At 39.3% G+C, this 21188-nt stretch overlaps 1 long non-coding RNA gene across 1 annotated transcript; it reads right to left on the bottom strand.

Annotated features, from left to right (window-relative positions):
• Window positions 1-4129: 4129 nt before the first annotated feature.
• Window positions 4130-13139, bottom strand: LOC135416237 (uncharacterized). Its single transcript, XR_010431497.1, has 3 exons — window positions 12929-13139; window positions 9152-9299; window positions 4130-4645 (listed from the first exon to the last, which is right to left on the bottom strand). It is a non-coding gene; the product is annotated as an uncharacterized LOC135416237 (long non-coding RNA).
• Between the last annotated feature and the right edge of the window lie 8049 nt (window positions 13140-21188).

Genomic DNA, 21188 nt, shown 5'->3' on the forward strand with positions numbered 1-21188 from the left:
GTCTCTAACCTAGCACAGTTATATCAAGTGAAGGTTTTTTGTGGGGACCTGGACTCTGTCTGTACTGTGAACAAAAATATTTTTGCTCATTGTTTTGTTTCTTATTATTATTTCTTCTATCATGTAGTGATCATCTAATTTACTTATAAGCTGATGAGAACATAAATTAAAAAAATTAGGAAAGGTCTGTGAAAGGCCCCAGCACATGCCTGGGTCAGCATCTTGAATTAGGTAAGGTCTCAGGTTAGGTATGATCTCACATCATGTTTGGAAAACAAATACAGTGTACAATTTTCAGCAGTGAGCACAAGTAGCCAGCAAAATAGTCAGTAGGATAGCTGAGAATAATCTTATTCCCAATACCTCTTCAAATTTTGAACACGTCTATAATAGACTATGACTCACAGCCCACATTGCCCTCTAGAATAGGGGACGAACATTTTGGGTGCAAATAATGGGTTGACAGTAGGGAAACTGTTATCTACACTTCAACTACACCTCAGAGTTCTTTACTAGAAAATAAGAGAAAAATATTCATTTTATACCCTGCCTACAACCCGTCCTCTTAACCACTCATCAGTAGTTAAATTTATTGTCCATCTGCAATGGAGTCCATTTCACCATGGAGTCAACTGGAAAGAAATCCATCTCTCCATTTTACAGTAACTGAAGACTTCAGAGACTGCATTAAAAACACCTTACAAGACTCCGAACAAAAAGACACCAGAACAGTTCAGACTCACTAAAAATAAACATTCCTGTTTCACATAACTATTCAGAAATCAGATTCAGAAACTGAAGAAGATTGAAGACCCATATCAAATCACTCTTGTTATAGGAAAGCAGAATGGAACAATGCTCCTAGCTTTCATCACAGAATTTATTTCCTCTCTAGAGGAAAGATAATAAAATAGTATTAACAAAATACAAGTGGGAATTTCTAAAATCTAGTGGTCTTCAATGACTCTCCATTGTGATTTAAATGTATTTCCTTTTAAGAGTTTCTCATAAGAAAGGACTCATAATCAGAAAAACCTCAGTTTTCACTTGTCTCATTTTTATTTCAGCGACGGTACTTTGCACCACTATGTATAGACAGCCTTTATAATTATTTTTATAAGTTAGACTAAACATAAGCACATTCCTCTTTCTTTTTTTTTTCTTAGGTCATCTGGAACAGGATTTAGGAGTGGAAAGTTCCAAATCCCTGTATGGAGATATTGACAAGCGTGGGATTTTTAATTTATGCTCTGAGGTCTGTGTAGTCCATGCAGCGGTACAGATACCTGGTGAAGCAGGGGACTTGCACACAGGGAAGTTGGCCTTGGGTGACCAAAATTCTAATTCAAATGAAGCTATCTTCTTAAAATCCTAGATGTCACATTTTCCAAATGTATGCCACTGTACAGAAATGTGAATGAGTCACTGGATCAACAGAAATGCAAAAGACTGGCTGTTACTCCCTCGCTGGAGAATGCATTTGCGATGGGGGAGTTCTCAATACTATTTCCATTCCTAATGAGATATATAGGTCTAAATCTGCATAATGCACATAAAGGGCCTAAAACTAGTCTTCAAAATTGTCATCCTTTCCACATAATTCTTCTGGGCCTGATGGATCTGTTTTTTCTACTTCTGTCCTGGCTCCCTCTGGAGAAGAAGGGAAAAAGGGGCTCAATTCATAATAAGATTCGGATTAGGAAATCAGTAGAAAATCATCTTCCCATTTCCTAAATCTAAGCTTTAATCACCATGCCAGATTATAGTGTACAAGATAGACATCTGCTTCCTGCTTTTAAAGCTGCAGAAATCTGCCTTCAGCAGAAATGTCCAGCTGAACCTGAAGAGGAGAGGGGAGGGGAGTGGAGCTGGAAGGCATGTACAACAATCTAGTTCACCTGTCTCACCACTTCAGAGATGACCAAAGTTTGAAGTATTTCCACATGTCTCGTAAACTCTGACAGTCTTGGGGCATCGACCACCTCTCTAGGGAGCCTGTTCCAGCGTTTGACCACCGTCTCGATAAAGAAATGCTTCCTAACGTCTAGTCTGAACATCCCCTGATGCGGATTTGAACCATTCTCGTATGTCTTGTCACCTCCCTCTACACTTTTCTTCCTCAGGAAGCTGTAGAGAGCAATAAGGTCATTCCTCAGCTTTCTTTTTCCAAATCGGACAAGCTCAAAGTCCTCAGCCCCTCCACACAGGACATGCCTTCAAGCCCTTTCACCATCTGTGTTGTCTTCCTCTGGACACATCAAGCACCTTCACATCCTTCTTAAATGAAAGGGCCTAGAACTGTGCACAGTGTTCAATGTGAGGCCACACCAGTGCTGAATACATTGGGGTAACCCCCTCTTTTGCCCAGCTGGTTATATGTGTTTGATGCATTAGAAGTCATCAAGTGCATTTCACTATTCAAGATGGCCATGAAAATAGTTTCCCTCTAGCAAAGGTTTTTTTGTTGTTGTTCTAAACTTCCAGTGTAGTTTACAGTTGCCTGACTGGGCCTTTGATCCTAAAGGAAGGACAAGAACTATTCTCCCCATATTGGTTTCAGCAAATCAGAATATGAAATGAGGCTTTCAATTTCAGCTTTCAATTAAGTAGCTAATTAGACAAAATTCTTTATCAACAGGGAATATCCCAAATTTTTACAGGAAGCAGATGTAGCACTTACATGAACAATATTCCTCAAACTGACAACCATGAAATACAAGCATAGGAGAAATACTCCAACCCTGGAAACATTGAAAAGGACATCATCTGACAAGACAGCAGAAACAAACTGAGCATATGTGATTTTAACACCTTCACCATTATAACTAAAAAACAGTTTTATGCTGCATGATTTTCTTTTGATTTTACCCTTTCCTTTTTAAGGGAGTTAAATGCTAGGATTTTCAGAGCTGTGACAAGAAGTCACATATAGAGTATGTGACTTTTTGACCATTGGAGTATATCCTGCTGCAAGTGTCTGATTATGTCTTTGGCAGTAGTACTATATTTCAGCAGAAAAAAATCTAGTCATTTGCAATAATTCTTCACACATGTTTAAGGGAAAGACATGAAACTAGATTTTGCTCACTGAGAAGAAAACAAGCAACTTCTCAGTACAATAACTTGATTTTTTCTGGTTTTTGCTGTTCTGATCCACTTTGTAGATAAATTAAATGACACTAGTTGATTTGATTTGATTTGAAGAGACGAGGAGATGCCATGTGCCCCCTTGAAGGTTAACAACACTGAGGGCTATTACAAAGGTAGTTTATCTACTTCCACTGAGATTTTTTGCATGCTCCTTAGAAACAGTCTTCTAGCTCCTTAGAAACAGACTGTCTTCAGCAGTCTCTTTCTGAAGTCAGTCAAATAACACATAGCAATCATTATGATCTGATCAATGATATTACATGCCTATGCTTCTTTTGTTTTTAATTACCAACTTAGGGTTTTTAAGGTTACTCTGCAACTAGTTTGTCCATGTAATGGGTTATGCCCAGATCTGAAAAAGGAGTATACAATGGGTTTTGCTAAACTTTAAGATTCTCCTCAATTTCAGATTCTCAATTCTGACAGGATACTCTGTATCTGCTCCTTCAGGGAGCAGATGCTTCATGCTGCAGTTTTCAATTCACAGGGGATGTTCAGCATCTGGCTATCCCAGAAGAAGATGAGCTGGCATTCTGCTTCCTACTGAACAGACCTCAGTAACATTACCCAGCAGATCTGGATAGAAATTAACCACTGAGCTCCAAGCTAAGGTTTATGGAAGGAGTCCCAGACAGTGCTGATGAGGCTGCACTGAGGCATAACAGCATGGCACTCTCTGCAGAACATTAAGGTTTGTTATCTCCTAAGTAGATGTTAAACTCTACTTGCTTTCTTCAGAAGTTCAGGTCAATCAGATAAAACTTTATTCTTAAATTCTAAGGTAAATATATTTCTTGCCCCTGACCTCAGCAGAAATTCAAATTATTAAAATTATAATTCTAATTCTAATTATTCATAAATTCTATTTGTATAAAGGTCTCAACATCAAAGCAATACAGGCAATAATGTCATTAGCTAATAATGGGAATCATTTGAAGAACAATACTAAAATAACTTAAATACTTAGCCTAAAATTTTGCAAACCATAATTGCACCATTCCTGAGAAAGAGTGAAAAGATTACAGCTAAAATGGGATCGGCAGTACATGAGTTTTGTCCCACGAATCTTTTTAGTGACTTTCACTCCTTTCATATTTCAGCACACCTTCATTTCACTCTACTCAGTAGAGAGCTGAAACATTTTGTAGGTGCGACCAGAAGCACTGTCTGGAGTTAATGTGTAGAAACACAGAACAGTACAAGAAACCCTCTGTTCCGTTGGTGTTAGGTCCAGAAGTCCTCTGAGCTTAGCTTCCTGGTCTTTCCTTCTCATGTGTTCATCCATACGGACATCAGCCAAGTGAAGCCAGCAGAATGCTCTTTTGGAAACAAGAGAAATAACATACTACCTCTGTGTCTCAGCTGGAGAAAACTAAAAAATGAGAGGTAATTCAAGTGGGGGGGGGGCAATAATATTATCATCAGAGAGAATAATCTGTCTCTGGTTTAATACGAAGCTGCCATTGGTGGGACTGTTAGGTACGGAAAGGATGTTCTGCAAAAAAAACACAGACTTCAACTACCATTCAAAGAAAATACTTAGAGCTAGAAATATTTAGAGCTAGAAATATTTGTATATTCTTATCAGTCAGTTTTCAGTAGAAAAGTCCTGATAAACTCTTTCCTCATGATATCTGTTGTTTGCCTCTTCCCTACAGAAATATAAAGTGCAATAATCATATGGGAATGCACCATCTCACTATAACAGGCATCTGGTTTTTTTCCCCAGCTGTTTCATTATTCAACATAAATCTCACTAAAATATCCCATGACAATACCTTTCTGATCCAGTTTTCTCTGCTTCCTGAATCCCATATTTTTGAAACAGTCTATCAGTAATTAATTTTTAAGATATTTTTAGGACCTGAAATATTTTTAGTATGCAAATTAATTACACATTTACAATAGAAATGTTCTGAAGTATGTAATTAGAGATAGCCTTTGAGTGGTAAGATGTTAAGTACTTTTATACAGGATGTGGTTTCATCTCTCAGTTCCTGCAAGGCTGGTTACTAAAAAAATACTGTACATCTTATTAATGAGTTTCATATTGAGCTAAACTGAAACAAGTACTAGGAATGACATTAATATTTTGAACTTTATCCTCCTGAATCCCTCATGCTTTAAAAATACCTGCTAGCAGCAAATATGCTACACTTAGAGAAACTAGATTTGACCTTGCAGTACCCTGCAGATGTACCAGAGGTGCCTTCCTCCTTTTGCTCAATTAAACAAGGCTCCAAGCACTTGCTGTCACCTTTGTATTTGTTTGTTACCGATTAAAGTGTTCTTGCTGCATGAAGGTTCACATCTGCGACAGCAGCTGAGAAAATGTTTTATTTTTATCTCCCTGTGCTCCTAACTTCTTCAATTAATACTGTGAATTGAGCAGACTCCTTGAACTACCTTTTTTATAACCTCAGAGCAAAGCTGTCTCATTTCTTGTAGATGGGATTTTGCTTTGACTCCAGGGTCACATCAAACATTTTACAGTTTTTAAATAAACTTATCTTTCCTTATTTGCATGAAACTTAGCAAATGGTGTTCATGACTTATTATTTTTCTCCTAAAGAAATTAAATGTAAAAGTCTGCCTATCTTGTTTCGTTACCTGCTTATTTGTAATTACTGAAATACATAAAAGCTTTTTGTTAGATTAGCCCTGTTTTTTATGTCAGGATCTTGCAGCCGTAGGCACTCTCCCTTATGTATGAAGTCCAAACTGCAAAAACAAAATGGTGGCAGAAATCCTTCTCTTCAGTAAACTTTACAGACATTTATGGAAGCACTTAAGGCCCACATTTAAGGGCACTGTGGTACTTGTCACACAATTTAATATATCCAACTAATGCCAGTCTATGAGATGATCGACTGCATTTCAACCTTGTGCCATTATTAAGACATAATTCTATTTTGCAATCCTGTTGCACATAGCTGGCCTAAGCCTTTCTCAGGACCAGCCTACAAGCACATAAACAGAAGTTCAAGCACTTGGCATGTCAGAAATATCCTCTTTATCCCGCAATCTGACAGCTACACACTTGTTCATCATATGACCTGTCATGCAACAAAGATGTTTAAGTGTGCTCTAGAAAGATGGTAGATAATGGACTACAGACTTTATTGCTCTATGTTTCAGGCTGAAAGTAGTTGATATTTAAGTTGGGCACCTATCTGAAAAACAGTTTCTACGTGTTTACTACTAAACTTAGTAATGTCAAAGCCTCACTGAAACATTCAAATGCGACTGTTTGTATTCGTTAACCATTAACATGTGCCCACCATGCTTTTGGCTTCCCACTTCCCATGCTTTTGTTGCATCCCACCTAGCAACATTACCAAAAATAGAATGTTTGAGCATGTTTCAGAGAATAGCTTGGAGCATAAACTCTCCTCAGTAAGTTATATAGACCAGGTGATCCTGTTATCAGGGAAGAACATTTAGATGAAGAAATATGGAATATACAATGCTGCCTGCCCTCACAACCAAAGGATAAAATTTGGCCTGCAGCATCTACTAGTATAGAAGAAGACTGTGATGCTAAACACTTGAATGGGAATAAGCTGGTGTCACATAAATCAGATTAATTATGAAGAATTGTCTTTCTTATGTTCCTAAGTACATACTGTAGCTTTTAATGGAAGTGATTGTCCTGATAAATACTTAGAGATCTTTATCTTACTCTAAACAAGAACTGGGACAGTTGTAGCACCACTGCAACAACCTCTTTGCAGACAACTAGCAAGACCTCCACTGACTGTGAACAGTTTCTGACATCATAGCCCTTTACTAATATTATATAGGATTTCTGCTAACAATCCTTACTACACAATCTAGTGCTTGTCAGCCAGAAACTTTTTAACTCCCCAAAATTTTACCTATATGTGACCTGCCCTTTTTTATTAGCAAAAACTGGATTATGATAGATAGTGTGAGAAAAAAAAAACCTGCAAGGATACTTCCATTGTAAATTATTAACTTCAGTATCTAAGTGTAATTGATTAAGGAACATCAGTTAAGGTAGTTTACACTAACTACTGTGAAAAGGCACCAAAACTCAGGTGTGTTTCTAAAAGCATTGCTGTATGACTTCAGAGTAGCAAATTGAACCTGCAAAAGAATGTGAAAATAGCACAAAAGTTACTGTCATTTACACTGGCCAAGTATAGTAAGTAGTATGACAGCCTGTCTCATGTTTGGCTAAACAGCATCCCTGAGTGCTCCCTGAGGCTAAAGCTGGATCTTTGTCCAGCTTACACTGCAAAGGGCAGTGAAGGGTCTGGTAAGTGATGAAACAAATCTTTGAGTCAGTCACAGATGGGAAAAGTGTTCCTTGAATATTTGTGGTTACTAAAGCCTGTCTTCCTGGAGATCAGGGATTTTTTTATCCAAAAACTGAAATTTATGTGTTTTTCCCACATCTATACTCTCACAATTCCCCTCTTCCTCCTAAATCCCAGATGATTCCAGCGATGTCCATGGTGACTGACTTGCCACGTGAACATGCTGAATAACTAACCTACTAACCACAAAAGAAATATCAGTTGAGTTCAGACTTAAACCTTTTTCTCATCAGAGACACTAATTTTATCTCTCTCATTTCCCTGCCATCATTTTTCATACAAGTTTTGGGACTAGAATAACTCATTAAATATGATTGAAATTAAACTTTAGATTCAAAACCTACTACGAGAGAAGTAAAACACATAGAAGTCCAATAATAATTTTTCTCTTGGAAAACGACATAGAATATTCTTTTTCCTGCATGCCCAGGAGGAATACATTCCATTTTCTTTTCTTGGCAGGAAATCTAAAGAGCCAGAACAGATTGCTGTTGAAAAGCCATGAAATTGATTCTCAATCATCGCTCCTGTTGGATCATTTTAGCTATAGTTCTGGTATTTAAAAAGTCATCAGGAGGATAGGTTTTAGCACCAAGTAAGGTGGACATGATGACCTGAAATGGCATTGCCTGGCCTTTTCACAATTGATAAAATTGCACAACTTTTCACAGAATAAATTGCTCATTGCACATCATGTTTGTTTAAATTTCAGCAAAGTGTAACTGCTATCAGCAGGAGTCTACACCAATTATATCAAAAATCCTGTTTACAGCACAGTGCATGGGATGATTACTACTACTCACACTTTAATATTCAGTAAATGGTATGAAAGTTATGTGGGGACTCAGAAATCAGAAATCAGGATCTCTGCCTCAGTGTGTGTCTCCCTCATAGACAGCCCAAAAGAAACAGACTGAGAAGTGTGCTTGCATTCTTGACATCAGTCTCTAGGCAACAAAGAGCTGAATTATGGCTACTGAGTAGCACATGATCATAAAAGGCTTAAATTTCAGGAATCACATAAATATTATATGCACCTGTATACTTCAAAGTATCTAATCCATACTTACTACACATATATGTATGTATATATAAGAGTATGCACTATGTATAAAGTGTGTGTATATATACATATATTTGTACCTAAAGGTACATATGTTAATGTGATTCTCATATAAAGATGTATCTATAACATATAGGTACAATATATATATTGCATGCAGAACACGTATAGTGGAACAGATGTTATTTCATGTGGTTCTCATCATATGTGTGCATGTGTAGAGAGAGGTGTGTGTGAGACATGTGAGATACATATGTATGTACCTATATTTGCATGAAAATATATGTATAAATGACTATTAAGTCCCTCATGCTTGAAGTAGTTGCATTCAGACCTCAAAGAAGAAAGGCCATATAGTCGTGGGTTTTGGCCAAGCCACTGCAGGCTGATGTCTAATCTGTTTCGGTTTCCTGCAATGTCTGTATCAATTCCTATTACCTCTAAACTACCGGAGAGTGTGTTTTGAGTCATACTTTGTGAGGTGATATGTGGGCTTGAAGTCAGAGCACATCCAGTGTGGCCTAGAGTTTGTTCTTTCTTTAGGGATGCGAGGGGATCATCCAGGAGATGCCATTAATCTCATTTAAGAACTCACCATCTCTGAGGGTTCTTTGACTTCCCTGCTCAAAAAAGCAAATGTTTCTCCTCCTTGACTGTAATCACCCAGTTCAACTAAAATAAATTTTCCTTCACAGGAGGGTAAGTGGGAGAGTTGGTGGTTTGCATGGACTGAGTCATTTCTCCTGTGGAGAAATCCCACATTAAATATTCAGGGAAATAGGAAACATGAAAGAGAACAGTCAGAAAAGTGAGCTCATCATGTACATCTATAGATGCAGGCAAGCAACACTCCCTGTTTTTTAGCAAGGTAATATCTATCTTTAACAAACTCTTTTATTTCCTGGCTGTCCAGTACCAATTTCATTCTCCTTTTCCACAAAAGCATCTATCCCTCCTTACTCTTGCTCTTTCACTACAGAATGGGAAGATGAGACAGTAAAGCTTGTTTTGAGAACCAAGAAATTACAGCTGTTTCAGTCTGAATATTAAGAGGGTTGCAAGCCAACCTAACAGACAGAACAGGTGATCCTGCCAGCACTCTCCAACTATTGATCTGAAGGCCATTTTGTCAAAACCTCCTTAATTTACAGATATTGAGAATCATAGAATCGTAGAATCATAAAATTGAATCATAGAATCAACTGGGTTGGAAAAGACCTTCAAAATCATCAAGTCCAACCCTTCATCCAACACTGCTGTGGTTATTAGACCATGGCACTAAGTGCTACATCCAGTCTCATCTTAAAAACCTTCAGGGATGGTGAATCCACCACCTCCTCGGGAAAAAGATGCAGCTGTTGCATTGGCTGGGAATCGAAGCCATGCCTCCAGCATGGCAGGCGAGAATTCTACCACTGAATGACCAATGCCAGATAAGATATTTTTAACTCGTTTACAGAAAGGTGGTCAGTCTTTCATTATTTCCATAAAAATTAAATGTTCCTTTGGAAAGTATCCAGCTTCCTGAAGATCATCTCTGCGTGGACTCCTCATACATGTTCAGACTTCAGCTGAGAGGCCAAACCAAGAGAACCAGTGCAGTGAAGAGGCAGAACAGGAATAGGGAAGTGCTACAGAGCCCAGAGGTCTAATGAATATTTAATTATTTACAGAAAGCAGATCAGCCAAATTAGACATCCTGGACCTTTGATCACTCTGCTGGGACATAAAAGACTGCCCTATCTTCCACTCTGTCTGTTTGGAAAATGGGGTCTTTTACATTGGTAGTTATTTAAGAGTCCATTTGTCAGCTATCTGGAATCTTAAAAGTGTTGGGTTTTGTTCACAGCCTGCAAAACAAGTGTCAGGCTTCACATGTGAAGGTGGGATCCATTTACCCAGCCAGACAACACGTGGCAACACTGGTCATCTCTCCAACAGTCATCACTTAACTATTTAGGGCTTACTAGGTAAAATCAAAAGCTTAAAATGCTACCTGAAAGCCAGGCACCTCTCCCAGCCACGAAATAATAGGACTAAATTAGCAACAGTACCATCAGGTTTTGTTACCCTGGCAAGGGCAGGAGGACTGGCTTCAGGACTCAGGGCCAGCTTGGAGTCAAGCAGCTGAGGCGGCTCTCATCCCACTGGGATGCCAGGCAATGGCCCAACCTGGCCCATGGCACTTGCTATTCAACTGGAGCTGAGCTACAGAGCCCAGGGCACCACAGCCCTGTCCTGCCACCCCACAGGACCCACCTGTGAGCCCATGGCCTGGCCTCAGCCCATCCCTGTTGTCCCAAATATGGTTGGGACATTTGAAATGGTGAAAGATCGGTATTTCCCATTTAGGAAACAATGTAAAGATAGAGCAATGGGCTCTACATTCCTTCGGCTCCATTTTACCATGTATGCTCTATGAGGAAGGGGCTTATGTGAGTAAGGGGAAATTGCAGCCTCTGGGTGGGTATTTCACTGTGTCAATGATTAAAGGTCAGCACAAAGTTCAAGCAAAATTCTTCTTTGGCTTCAGCAGTAGCTTTTTATGGTGTTACCTCCTTGCTGGATTATAGTGTCATCCTGCTCTTGCTCCTCAGGTTGTGGCTCCTTGTTTCTGTTAGCTGTCCTTCCAGGAAAGAAGTGATGGTCTGCAGGGAGCTGAGAGTCTGCAAGTTGACATGGCCCCTTGCACCCACACCCCCCACTTCTGCACACTGCTGATGACTAGGGCAGGGGGGAACACAAAGTCATGGGTCCTCTAACGAGGCCACTTCAAATGGTGGGCAGTGGCTTAAAAGCTGCTCTATCTGATTTTCACTTGTAATTCCATGGGCCTGTGCCCTGGAGAGCTGCCAGGCTGGTGCTGTTTAGCTCCTTGCTAAGGCACAATGTATCTGCATCATTTGTACAGACCTTTATGTCACACAGTGACAAATCTGCACAGAGCCACTATCACCTCTCAAATAAACACTCAGAAAAGCACTTGTAAGTCATGAGGCCAAGTCCATTGGCTGGAAAACTGACTTGTTAATTGCTTCCAAGACTGTTAGCGAGAGTCACAACCACTTAGCAGAGCACTGGCCCTTGCACCTCGAAGCTCCCAGTGGGGGCTGCGTGGAGCAAGATGGCAGGGGGCTCGGCAGCCACGCCTGGGGTGTGTTCCCAGGGTGCCCAGACCTGCTTAGAGCACCAAAGCTCCAGCTTTGGTGGGAAGATTATCTGCCTCAAACAGGGCAGTGTCCAGGAGCAGGGGAAGATTTCTCAGGCTTTTGGAAACCTAAGGAGAGACAGTTATTTGCATTAAAACAGGGGGAAAGGAACGGCCTGTGATAATCCACATACTGCATCAGGACAGGGATTGCATCCTGATGGGTACATTTAGTTGAGATAATAATAAAAAGAATTGAAAATTACAAAACCAGAAAGAAAAAAAAAAAGGATCATTTACTATAATCATCCTCTTACTTGAGAGTCTAAAATTCATACCTATGAGATATACTTCTTTTAAAGTATACTATAAAAGACAGAATGCTACTTTGACCTTTGACATCATTAGTCTCTGAGGTTTTATTATGCTGTTCTTTTAGTGTCAACTGTCTTCCTAGTGTCACCTGCTTCCCTTCAATGCAGAAATTTCCTTGTTTGCTATGGAGATCCCATTGTGGCCTACAAGGTAAATGAATCACTGCTCATAACTATTATTTAGCTCAAAGGTGAGGAAAACCTATTAACCTGTAAATCCCTCCCTGTAGTCTTGTCTTGTTCCCGTCTGCCATCTTGTGGCAGTAAATATTTAATTCGGCTGTAGCCAGAACTGTCATTCCAGACTGAGGTGCAGCAAAGCACCTATCCCACCTCTATAGGCTTATTCCCTCACGATGTTGAGAGGCACCCTGTGTTGCTGCCCAGGGAACGATGGAATCATTAAATACCATCTCTGAAGGTATTTAAAAGACATGTAGGTGTGGCACTTAGGGACACAGTTTAGTGGTGGACCTGGCAGCGTTAAGCTAATTTGAACAGGAGGATCCTAAAGGTCTTCTCTAACCTAAATTATTCTATGATTCTGTGTTAGGCACACACCATGGTAACAGGCATTCCATCCTTTTCCAGAATTTGGTGATAAGCCTGAAATAAAATGTTCACATCAACAATTTGGAAGATGTTCAGAGTGAGAAGGAGAGATTAGGTTGGATTAGAAATGCATTACACGGACAATGCATCAAAACAGAAATTAAATCTTGTCCAGAACAACTGATTTTTTTTCCCTTCTGTAATTATTTCTGAAGAGAATGGTAAGGTGACAAGGGAACCAGGAGAAGCCACAGGCAGACTTGGGAATATTGAATAAGGGTCAGCAGTGATACCTTACCAAGGCTTCACAGCAAGTAAGACAAAATTGAATTCGTTATTTCACATATGAGGACAGGCCACAGCCGTGATGGAGAACAAAAAGGCAGATGGAAAGGGCTGGAGCAGCAACACAGAGCTCTGTCCCAGTTTCAGAAGAGAGTCTTTGAAGTCACACCAGACATTACTGTAGTGGCTGGGACTGTACAATAATGTGCTCAGCCACGCAGAGAGGCTGCCTCTTCTCCAAACACACCACAGCTATGATGTCGTGGCTAGCTCCTGCTCAGCCACAAGAAGTATCAGCCACAAGAAGTATCTTGAGCAGAAGACATGGCTCTACAAACAGCTTATTTCCTCCAGCAGCATGCCATTGCAGACATCAATCTGCTTTATCCCACCTAGAGACATTTGAGATCCCTGGAGAGCCTCTGCCATCAGATCCACAGGTCTTGCTAGCTTGTCAGCCATGAGAGCTGACACCATCCACACAGGCCAGTGTCAGCAGAGGTTATTGAAGAAATGCCTTTCCTTGGCAGAGCAGGTAAAGACTGAGCATAACTTGCATCTATAGGGGCTGGATTTATGCAGACAATGCACTGAGATCAGAAACATACAAGTCAAGTGCTCTAAAGATGAACATTCTGGTGAAAAAAAGCATGGAAGAGGAAATCCCTTAAAGTCTTTGAAGTGAATTTAATAGCTCCAGTATTTACACTCATCCTAGCATGATAACATTTCTGTCAGAACAAAATATTACTAATATTATAAAATAAGGCACTTGGAAGTTAGAAAATGCCAGCACTGTAGCATAATGACAGAGTTATTAACTGTATGATGACAGATTTACTTCTGGGGGATGTCCATGGCAATCATCATTCAGGACCTTTATGATAACAGGAAGGAAAATCTGTTTCTTAGATCAGTATTCCCTTGCTTTTTCTATAAAGCAAAGACTGCTCAATATTTTAGAAATATTTCTGCAGAACAATAAGCCCACAGTAGCTTTAATTTATAAAAGCAACAAAATGATCATTAGATACTATATTTTTAGCCTTTTTTTGTGGACAGATGTATTCCGTTTAATTAAATATATTAATGGACTAATATTTGGTCCAATATTTTCTCATATTTTACAACCTTCTAGACTGATTGAATTTCGGGCTAATGAGTAATTTTGTAGATTATTCTTCCCTCGTGTTACAGAATGAGACAAAATGATATGATGATGCAAGTAACTGTGTCTTCCTTTATCTCTGACCCAGAGTGGTGCTGAGCTAATCAATTAAATGAAACTTTCTCCAAGTAGTCCCTAGTCCCATGCTCTTCTTAACATGTCATATTTTTGTGTGAATTCAGTCGCAGAATCACAGAACAATTCAAGCTGGAAGGGACCTCGTGTAGTCTGTAGTCTAACCTCCTGTTCAAAGCTGTTTTATATTTACCTATATTAAAGCTGTAAATATGTAAACAGATTCTTTAGAAGCTATTTCTGAAGCTCCTTATGATGTGCATTCAGTGTTCATGTTGTCACGAGCCACTGTAAAGTGTTACATTATCCTGCCTCTGGATGTCAGCACTTGCCCTCATTTGGAGGCGTTTATAAATTGTCCTTCAAATTGCTTTTCTCTAAGGAACCATAAAGCCAGAGAGATTCCAGTTCTCATTCTGAAATTATCTGAACAGTTTGGTCTGGCTGGAATAATTATCCTGAGTCAGAAAATTATATTATCTGTGTAATTGAGAAGAGATTTTTTTCAGGATTTCACTTCTAAGATGTAGGGGAAAGGGAGATTCAATCCTGAATTCACCCTTTTCCCCACCATTCAGACTGCAAGCCATGAGCAAGAAACAGGAAGTAAGAAGAAACAGAACAGGTTCAAGCACCTGCTATGCTACCCACTTGCTGATGATACATTATCAGATGAGCAAAAGTTATACACAGCTTTTTATTTCAAGCTAAAGCTTGCCTCTGAGACAGGATCCGTGTGAGGCTGCACTATTCTTGCTTTTGTTATGGCCAGGTGGTGGGGACAGAGGCTCTGGAAGGGCCATTTTGGTCTTCACAAATGTAGTCAGTCATGGCTGTCATGTGAAGGAAGAGCAAGAGAGTAAAGAGGGAAGAGAACAGTGATTATTTAAACAGAAAGACCATAATGCCTATCCAATGTAGCATACCTTTGGTCTCTCTCCTGGTGCACACCAGTAAGCTCTCAAACCCAGTGGGGTCACAGTGTGACTTCTGCAGGCTCCATCACAGCAGGGTCTCCGTAACACCCAACTCTCAGAAACACTCAAAAGATTTGAAGGAACTGAGCACCTTATGGGACCAATTCTCAGCTTTTCTGTAGCTCCTACTGTGTGCACTCAGAGGCATTGCTAGTAAAATTTCTCTAGATCTCAGTAACTGGGTACAAGCATATCCTATGGAAATCTGTCTTCCTAGAAGATTTTACTTCTTATTTTGACATGATTAGACACAGAACCATAGAATATTTCAGGTTAGAATGGGCCTATGAGGATCATCAAGTCCAATTCCCCGCTCCTTGAAGGACTACGTCAAATTAAATCATATGACTAAGAACATCATCCAGACAGTCCTTGAACTCTGGCAGGCTTGATGCCATAACCACTTCCCTGGGTACCCTGTTCCAGTAATCGACCACTCTCTTAGTGTAGAACCTTTTCCTAGTATGCAATCTGAACTTCCTTGGAAACAGCTTTGTTCCATTTCCTTGTATCTTACTGCTGATCACCAGAGAGACATCAGCACCTCCCGCTTCACTGCCCTCCTTTAGGAAGTTACAGACTGTTATGAGGTCTTCCCTTCTTCAAGCTGAACTAAGTAACTTCACCCATTGCTCATACATCTTGCCCTTGAGGACTTTCACCATCTTGGTCACCCGTCTCTGGGCACACTCTAACAGCTTTATATCCTTCTCATACTGTGGTGCCCCAAACTGCACACAGCACTTGAGTTGGGACCGCACCAGTATGGTACAGAGTGGGACAATCACGTCCCTTGACCAGGTGGCAATGCTGTGTTTGAATCCAATAATATAATGTATTATCCAATAATCTCCAATGTAAAACAAAAAAAAAACAACTCCACAAAATCTCTCTATGGAAATTATTTAGTTAAGATTGAATTTCCTGACAAAATAGAAATAAGTGATAACTCATGCGTGCAAACCAGAATGTCCTGTCCCATGTGGATTTATATTCATACCATCCTACATCAACAAGTTCAATCTGACAAACACAATGTATTGCTAGAATGTTGCCCCCTGAAGCATGACATACAGTTTTATGCTGGAATTAATGAAATTCTCTATTTTTATTCATTGCATTGAGATGTGAGCTAAGACAATAAATGCCTTAGAAAGAATGAACATTCAAAAGCCCCTGTTATCTTGTGTATTGAAAGACACTTGTTCTCAGATTTAACGCATGACACTTACTGAATAACTCAGGCATAATTGTTTTGTCTAAATACAACTGTCAGAAGTAAGATTCAAATTCAAAAAAAACCCCAAACTGAAATTTATATAAGAGGAAATTCCTGCCATGCTAAATGTACTCTGATTTAATCTAAAAACGGTGGAGCAATACTATTATAGCCCAATTTGCCCCCCTTTCTATCACTCATCAAGCTGGTTTGGATCCACAGATGCTTTTATAACTCCCAAGTGCAGTGAAAATGGTGTAAATTCTTCCATGTTAAGATCAAGTATGAAGATACTTTCATGCTATGCAGCCATCTCTGACTTTTTGAACCAAATTAGAGATCACTTAAGAAAAGTGGGTGCAAAACAAGCCCATAGCACTAGATGAGATGTGTTTGTGGGCACTACAAGAGCTGCCATTTGCTATTGTAAGGCCACTCTAAGTCATCATTGTAAGGTCATGGAAATTAGGTGAAATCCCCACTGACTGAAAAAAAGGTAAATGTAGCACCCATCTTCAAAGGGCAAGAAAAGAAAAAGGGTGGCCTGTTCACTTAATATCTGTCCACAAGAAAATTAGGAGATAGACTTTCCTGGAGGACATGTGCAAGCACAAGAATTTTAGAGAGCAGCCAGCACAGATATATCAAGCCACACACCTGACAAGCCTGATGGCTTTGTTTGATGTGATTACTGGATCATAGAACAGCTAGAGACTTGTAGAAGTGTCTCTAGCAAGGCATAAGTAGCCCATAATAACCTCAGAGCCAAACCAAAGAGACAGACTAGAAGGTCAAGGTTGCTTTGAACAGCTCTCACAATCTGCCTGTATTCATGAATTTATTCTTTTTCTTCAGTAGCAAAGGAGCAAAAGTGCTTGTTTCCAGTGAACAAATCAAAGTGAATTACTATTATTACTTGATCAGTTCTGATGCTCCTTGGTGCAGTGTAGTGCATGAAAATACAGTCTGCTGAAAAACGGCCCCCATGACAAGCTCAAGGAAAGCCAGGCAACCTGTAAAATGGAAGATGATTTAGTGCTTGTGATCTTTGCTTACTTCACTGTCAGCTACTGCTTCTGTCTTCCATTAAGACTTTTTAGATTACAAGCAGATGGAACTTTATAGATATATTTGTAGTCTTACAAATGCTACTCTACTTGTACCCTATTAACTATGAATGTAAGAGAAGAAGTACTCAGCATTCAATTCAGAGCAATGTTATATCAAGGATGGCCACCACATTAGAATTTAAAAGAAATGCTCAGCACATTTTTTAAAATACAATTTAGTCTAAATTCAAAATATCTGGGACATATAATTCTGCAATAAATAAAATTGAAGATAATAACCAGAACTGATATGCTTAACATTAGAAATAAAAGTGCTGCTGAAACAAACTGATTGTAGACAAAACCAGCTCAGAAGTATAAGTAAGAAGATTCTTTGGGTCAACATGTCTTCAGATCAGCTTGCACAACAGAACCCACATCAGGAGCTAACAGGTCCAGAGCTGCTCACTTGCACCTGAGCAAAAGGGTTTAATGAGAAGAAATGAAGAGATAACATCCACAAGTCTAAGATTTTGTGATTTTTCACTGATGAATACAACGGAGTTGGCATGAGGGTGGATCCAGAGAGTCTCATCACAGAACACAGACATTTTGTAGGATAATGAAAAGATTAAAAGAAAACATTTGAAGGGCTCCTGTTTTCTATCAATGAAGAAGGATGATGAAATCTTATGGAAACCCTGGAAAAGCCAGCAGGCAATTCTGTGGGCTTTGTTTTCACTGTGGTGTTAGAAATGGTTTTGATTACTGAGATGGACTACAGTTTCTGCACATAAATAACATCTTTGATCTAAAATGCAATTGCTGTCAGGGAGAAAGTCTGATCAGTGTTCAACTTTCCTCACTCTCTTTTCTCTCTTTGTCTGATTTCTTTGAAGTTCAGTAAAATATTTCTAGCATGCCATCACCATCATTTCATTTAAAAATCCCGGGAATCCAGATTAGTCATGACAAATTATATATAAACTGAGGAATAGTTTCTTTCAAACAGACTTCAATTTGGATGAGGTGTACCCTTCTACTTGCCTTGTGAAAAGGTACATTTCTTCAGCTTTTGTATTTTTCTAATGTAACAGGAGAGGAAATTTATTTCCTGACAATACTCACTAGGACTTCACAGCAGTATTTGGCATCAGAGGAAAACATACAGCACAATTCCTTTGATAGTAAAGAGACTGGGAAAATAGAAGCTTAAGTAAACTTAATATTTCCTTGAAGAAAGGAGGATTTTTTTTTTACCCCATCACTTTTCTTCTTAACTTTACAGTAAATACTTGCCTTCTTTGTATACACGCACCTTTATTAAATTCATACTGTTGTCACAGGGTCGTTTTACAATTGTGTTTTATGGCCAGTTAGAACATTTTATCTCTCATTTATCTTATTTAAAATTTCTAGTTACAGTAGCACCAAAGTGCACTTTGACTGATTCACAGAAATGCACAATTTCTAGATTTGATAACAACAACATTTCTTAACAGTAAGTGATTGAAGTCTCTGGAAAATCAGGTTTTCTTTTCTTTTTCTTTAGTGTGTAAACAGTATAAATACACTCCAATGCTGAGACTGACAGCTGGAAAGTGCCAGGAGCAGCTGAGGGAATTGAGGTTGCTTAGTCTGGAAAAAAGGAGGTTTGGGGGGATACCTTATCGTTCTCTACATCTACCTGAAAGGAGGCTTCAGTGAAGTGGGGGTTGGTCTCTTCCGTGAAGTAATAATAGGAAATGACCTCAAATTGTGTCTGGGGAAGTTTAGGTCGGATATTAGGAAGCATTTCTTCACTGAAAGGGTTGTCAAGCATCAAAACAGGCTGCCCAAGGAAGTGGCTGATTCACCATTCCTGGTGATAATTAAAAGACACAGAGATGGGGCACTGTGGTTTAATGAGTGGAGGTGGTTTAATGGTGGACTTGACAGTGGTGGGTTAATAGTTGGACTCGATGATCTTAAGGGTCTTTTCTAACCTAAATGGTTTTGTGATTCATTCTATGATTCATTTCAAATGAAATTAGTTCACAGAGCAGAAGTTAATATTCTAAAGATCTCATTCCATGTCAGTAACATACACTGGGATCTGAATCAAACTGGAATATGGGAGCTTTGTGGGGCTACTGCCATCAAGCAGCAGTTCAATGGATATGAGGCACTGAAACATGTATCAGGCTGTCAGCTTTGGAAAATGAAATCCTCTACAACTGAAATATAGGGTAAGACATGACTGATGAAACTTCTTACAAGCATGGTTCACTTCTCAAAAAAAAATGATCCACTTTGGAGACAGAAGGCAATTGTTTGTATCCCCTTCACTGACATTATCAGCAAGGGCACCTATGTTTTATCCTTTTTCCCTCTGTCATAATACAAGTTCTTCTGGTGCTGCATTAAGCATAGGTGATTAACTTGTGTCATTTGCTTGTTTCTTTATCTTCAGTCATTGTGTTCAACCTAGAAAGTTAAATTAATTTTTAGACTCTTTGAACCCAAGTCTTTTATACTTTGAAAACAAGAGACAAAGTTTTTAAACTTGATCTGATATTGTGTGGGAAGTCAGCACTGAGTTGAAACTGGTTTGATGAGTTCGTAACAGCTGTTGCCACTAATTCCATGGTGGTATGTATCAGCTGGATCTTCCCAAGCTCTGAGGGCTTCAGATCCATGCAATGTATCATGGAACTACATTAGAGGTGTAGATCCAGCAGAAAAATGTGAAAAACAGAAGTCAGCTTGAAATGGTTGAGACAATGCCAATGAGGAATCCCACAGAGATCTTCACTAAGGGACTGAATTAGACAGTCACAGGTATACTGCTTCTAACAAAAAAGACTGTACCAAGACTGTCCAGAATTGCTCAGTTTCTACCTGTTCTTTGTACGCTGGCAGGTCATAGGATAAGACTGAGAGTTTTTCTTACAGTCCTGTTCCTACATGTGGTAAAACTCAGTTCTGTATCACCTACTGTTTCATATCATCCTAATCTATCTGCAAGTAGGTGTTAACTTGGTTTATAAAGAAACAGCTAATACTTTTACTGTTCTGTAAGTAAAACTTTCAGTCACTACCCATTTTATTGTTGCCTCCTGGAGCACACACGAATTTACCAAATTATCCTGAATTTCTACTAACTCCCTTAAGCAAGACTGTATTATTACATAATACAGACAGATTAAGGAGGAAAAGAATGTGTGTCTTTCCTCTGCCTTTCAAGATAAAACCATCCTCTCTTTGCACCACTGATGCAGTTTGAATGACATGTTTGAGTCTGAAGCCAGCACTTTACCTTCCAGTGAACAGGTTTGTATTTGCCTTTGTTTAGCTTTTCTGTGAACCTGTTCCAGAAGTAGGGACAGAGGGCAACAGCTGAGTGTATCATCATAGAATAGCCTGGGTTAGAAGGTACCTTAAAGATCATCTATTTCCAACTCCCCTGCCATCTCTTATGAGTTTCTCAGACAGGACTAAAATTTGTGGTACACAGCCGAAGAATATGGACCCCTTTCCAATGGGGCATGAAAAGACCTTCAAATGGTAAGAGCTAGACCAAAGGTATCCTAAAGAATAGAAAGACTCTGTAACCTATGAATACCTGGCACCTTTCTAAAGCTCATTAAAAATGTTTCCCGATAAACAGATGTAAAAGGAACTTTTTATGGAGAAAAGTGTGAAATGTGTTTGTTTAAATTGAAGCCCACTGTGATGGGTTGACCTTGGATTGTCATCAGATGCTCAGCCAGTCGCTCCATCACTCCCTTTCCTCAGCAGGACAG

This window comes from Pseudopipra pipra, chromosome 1 (genome assembly GCF_036250125.1).
Source record: "Pseudopipra pipra isolate bDixPip1 chromosome 1, bDixPip1.hap1, whole genome shotgun sequence".
Lineage (NCBI taxonomy): Eukaryota > Metazoa > Chordata > Aves > Passeriformes > Pipridae > Pseudopipra > Pseudopipra pipra.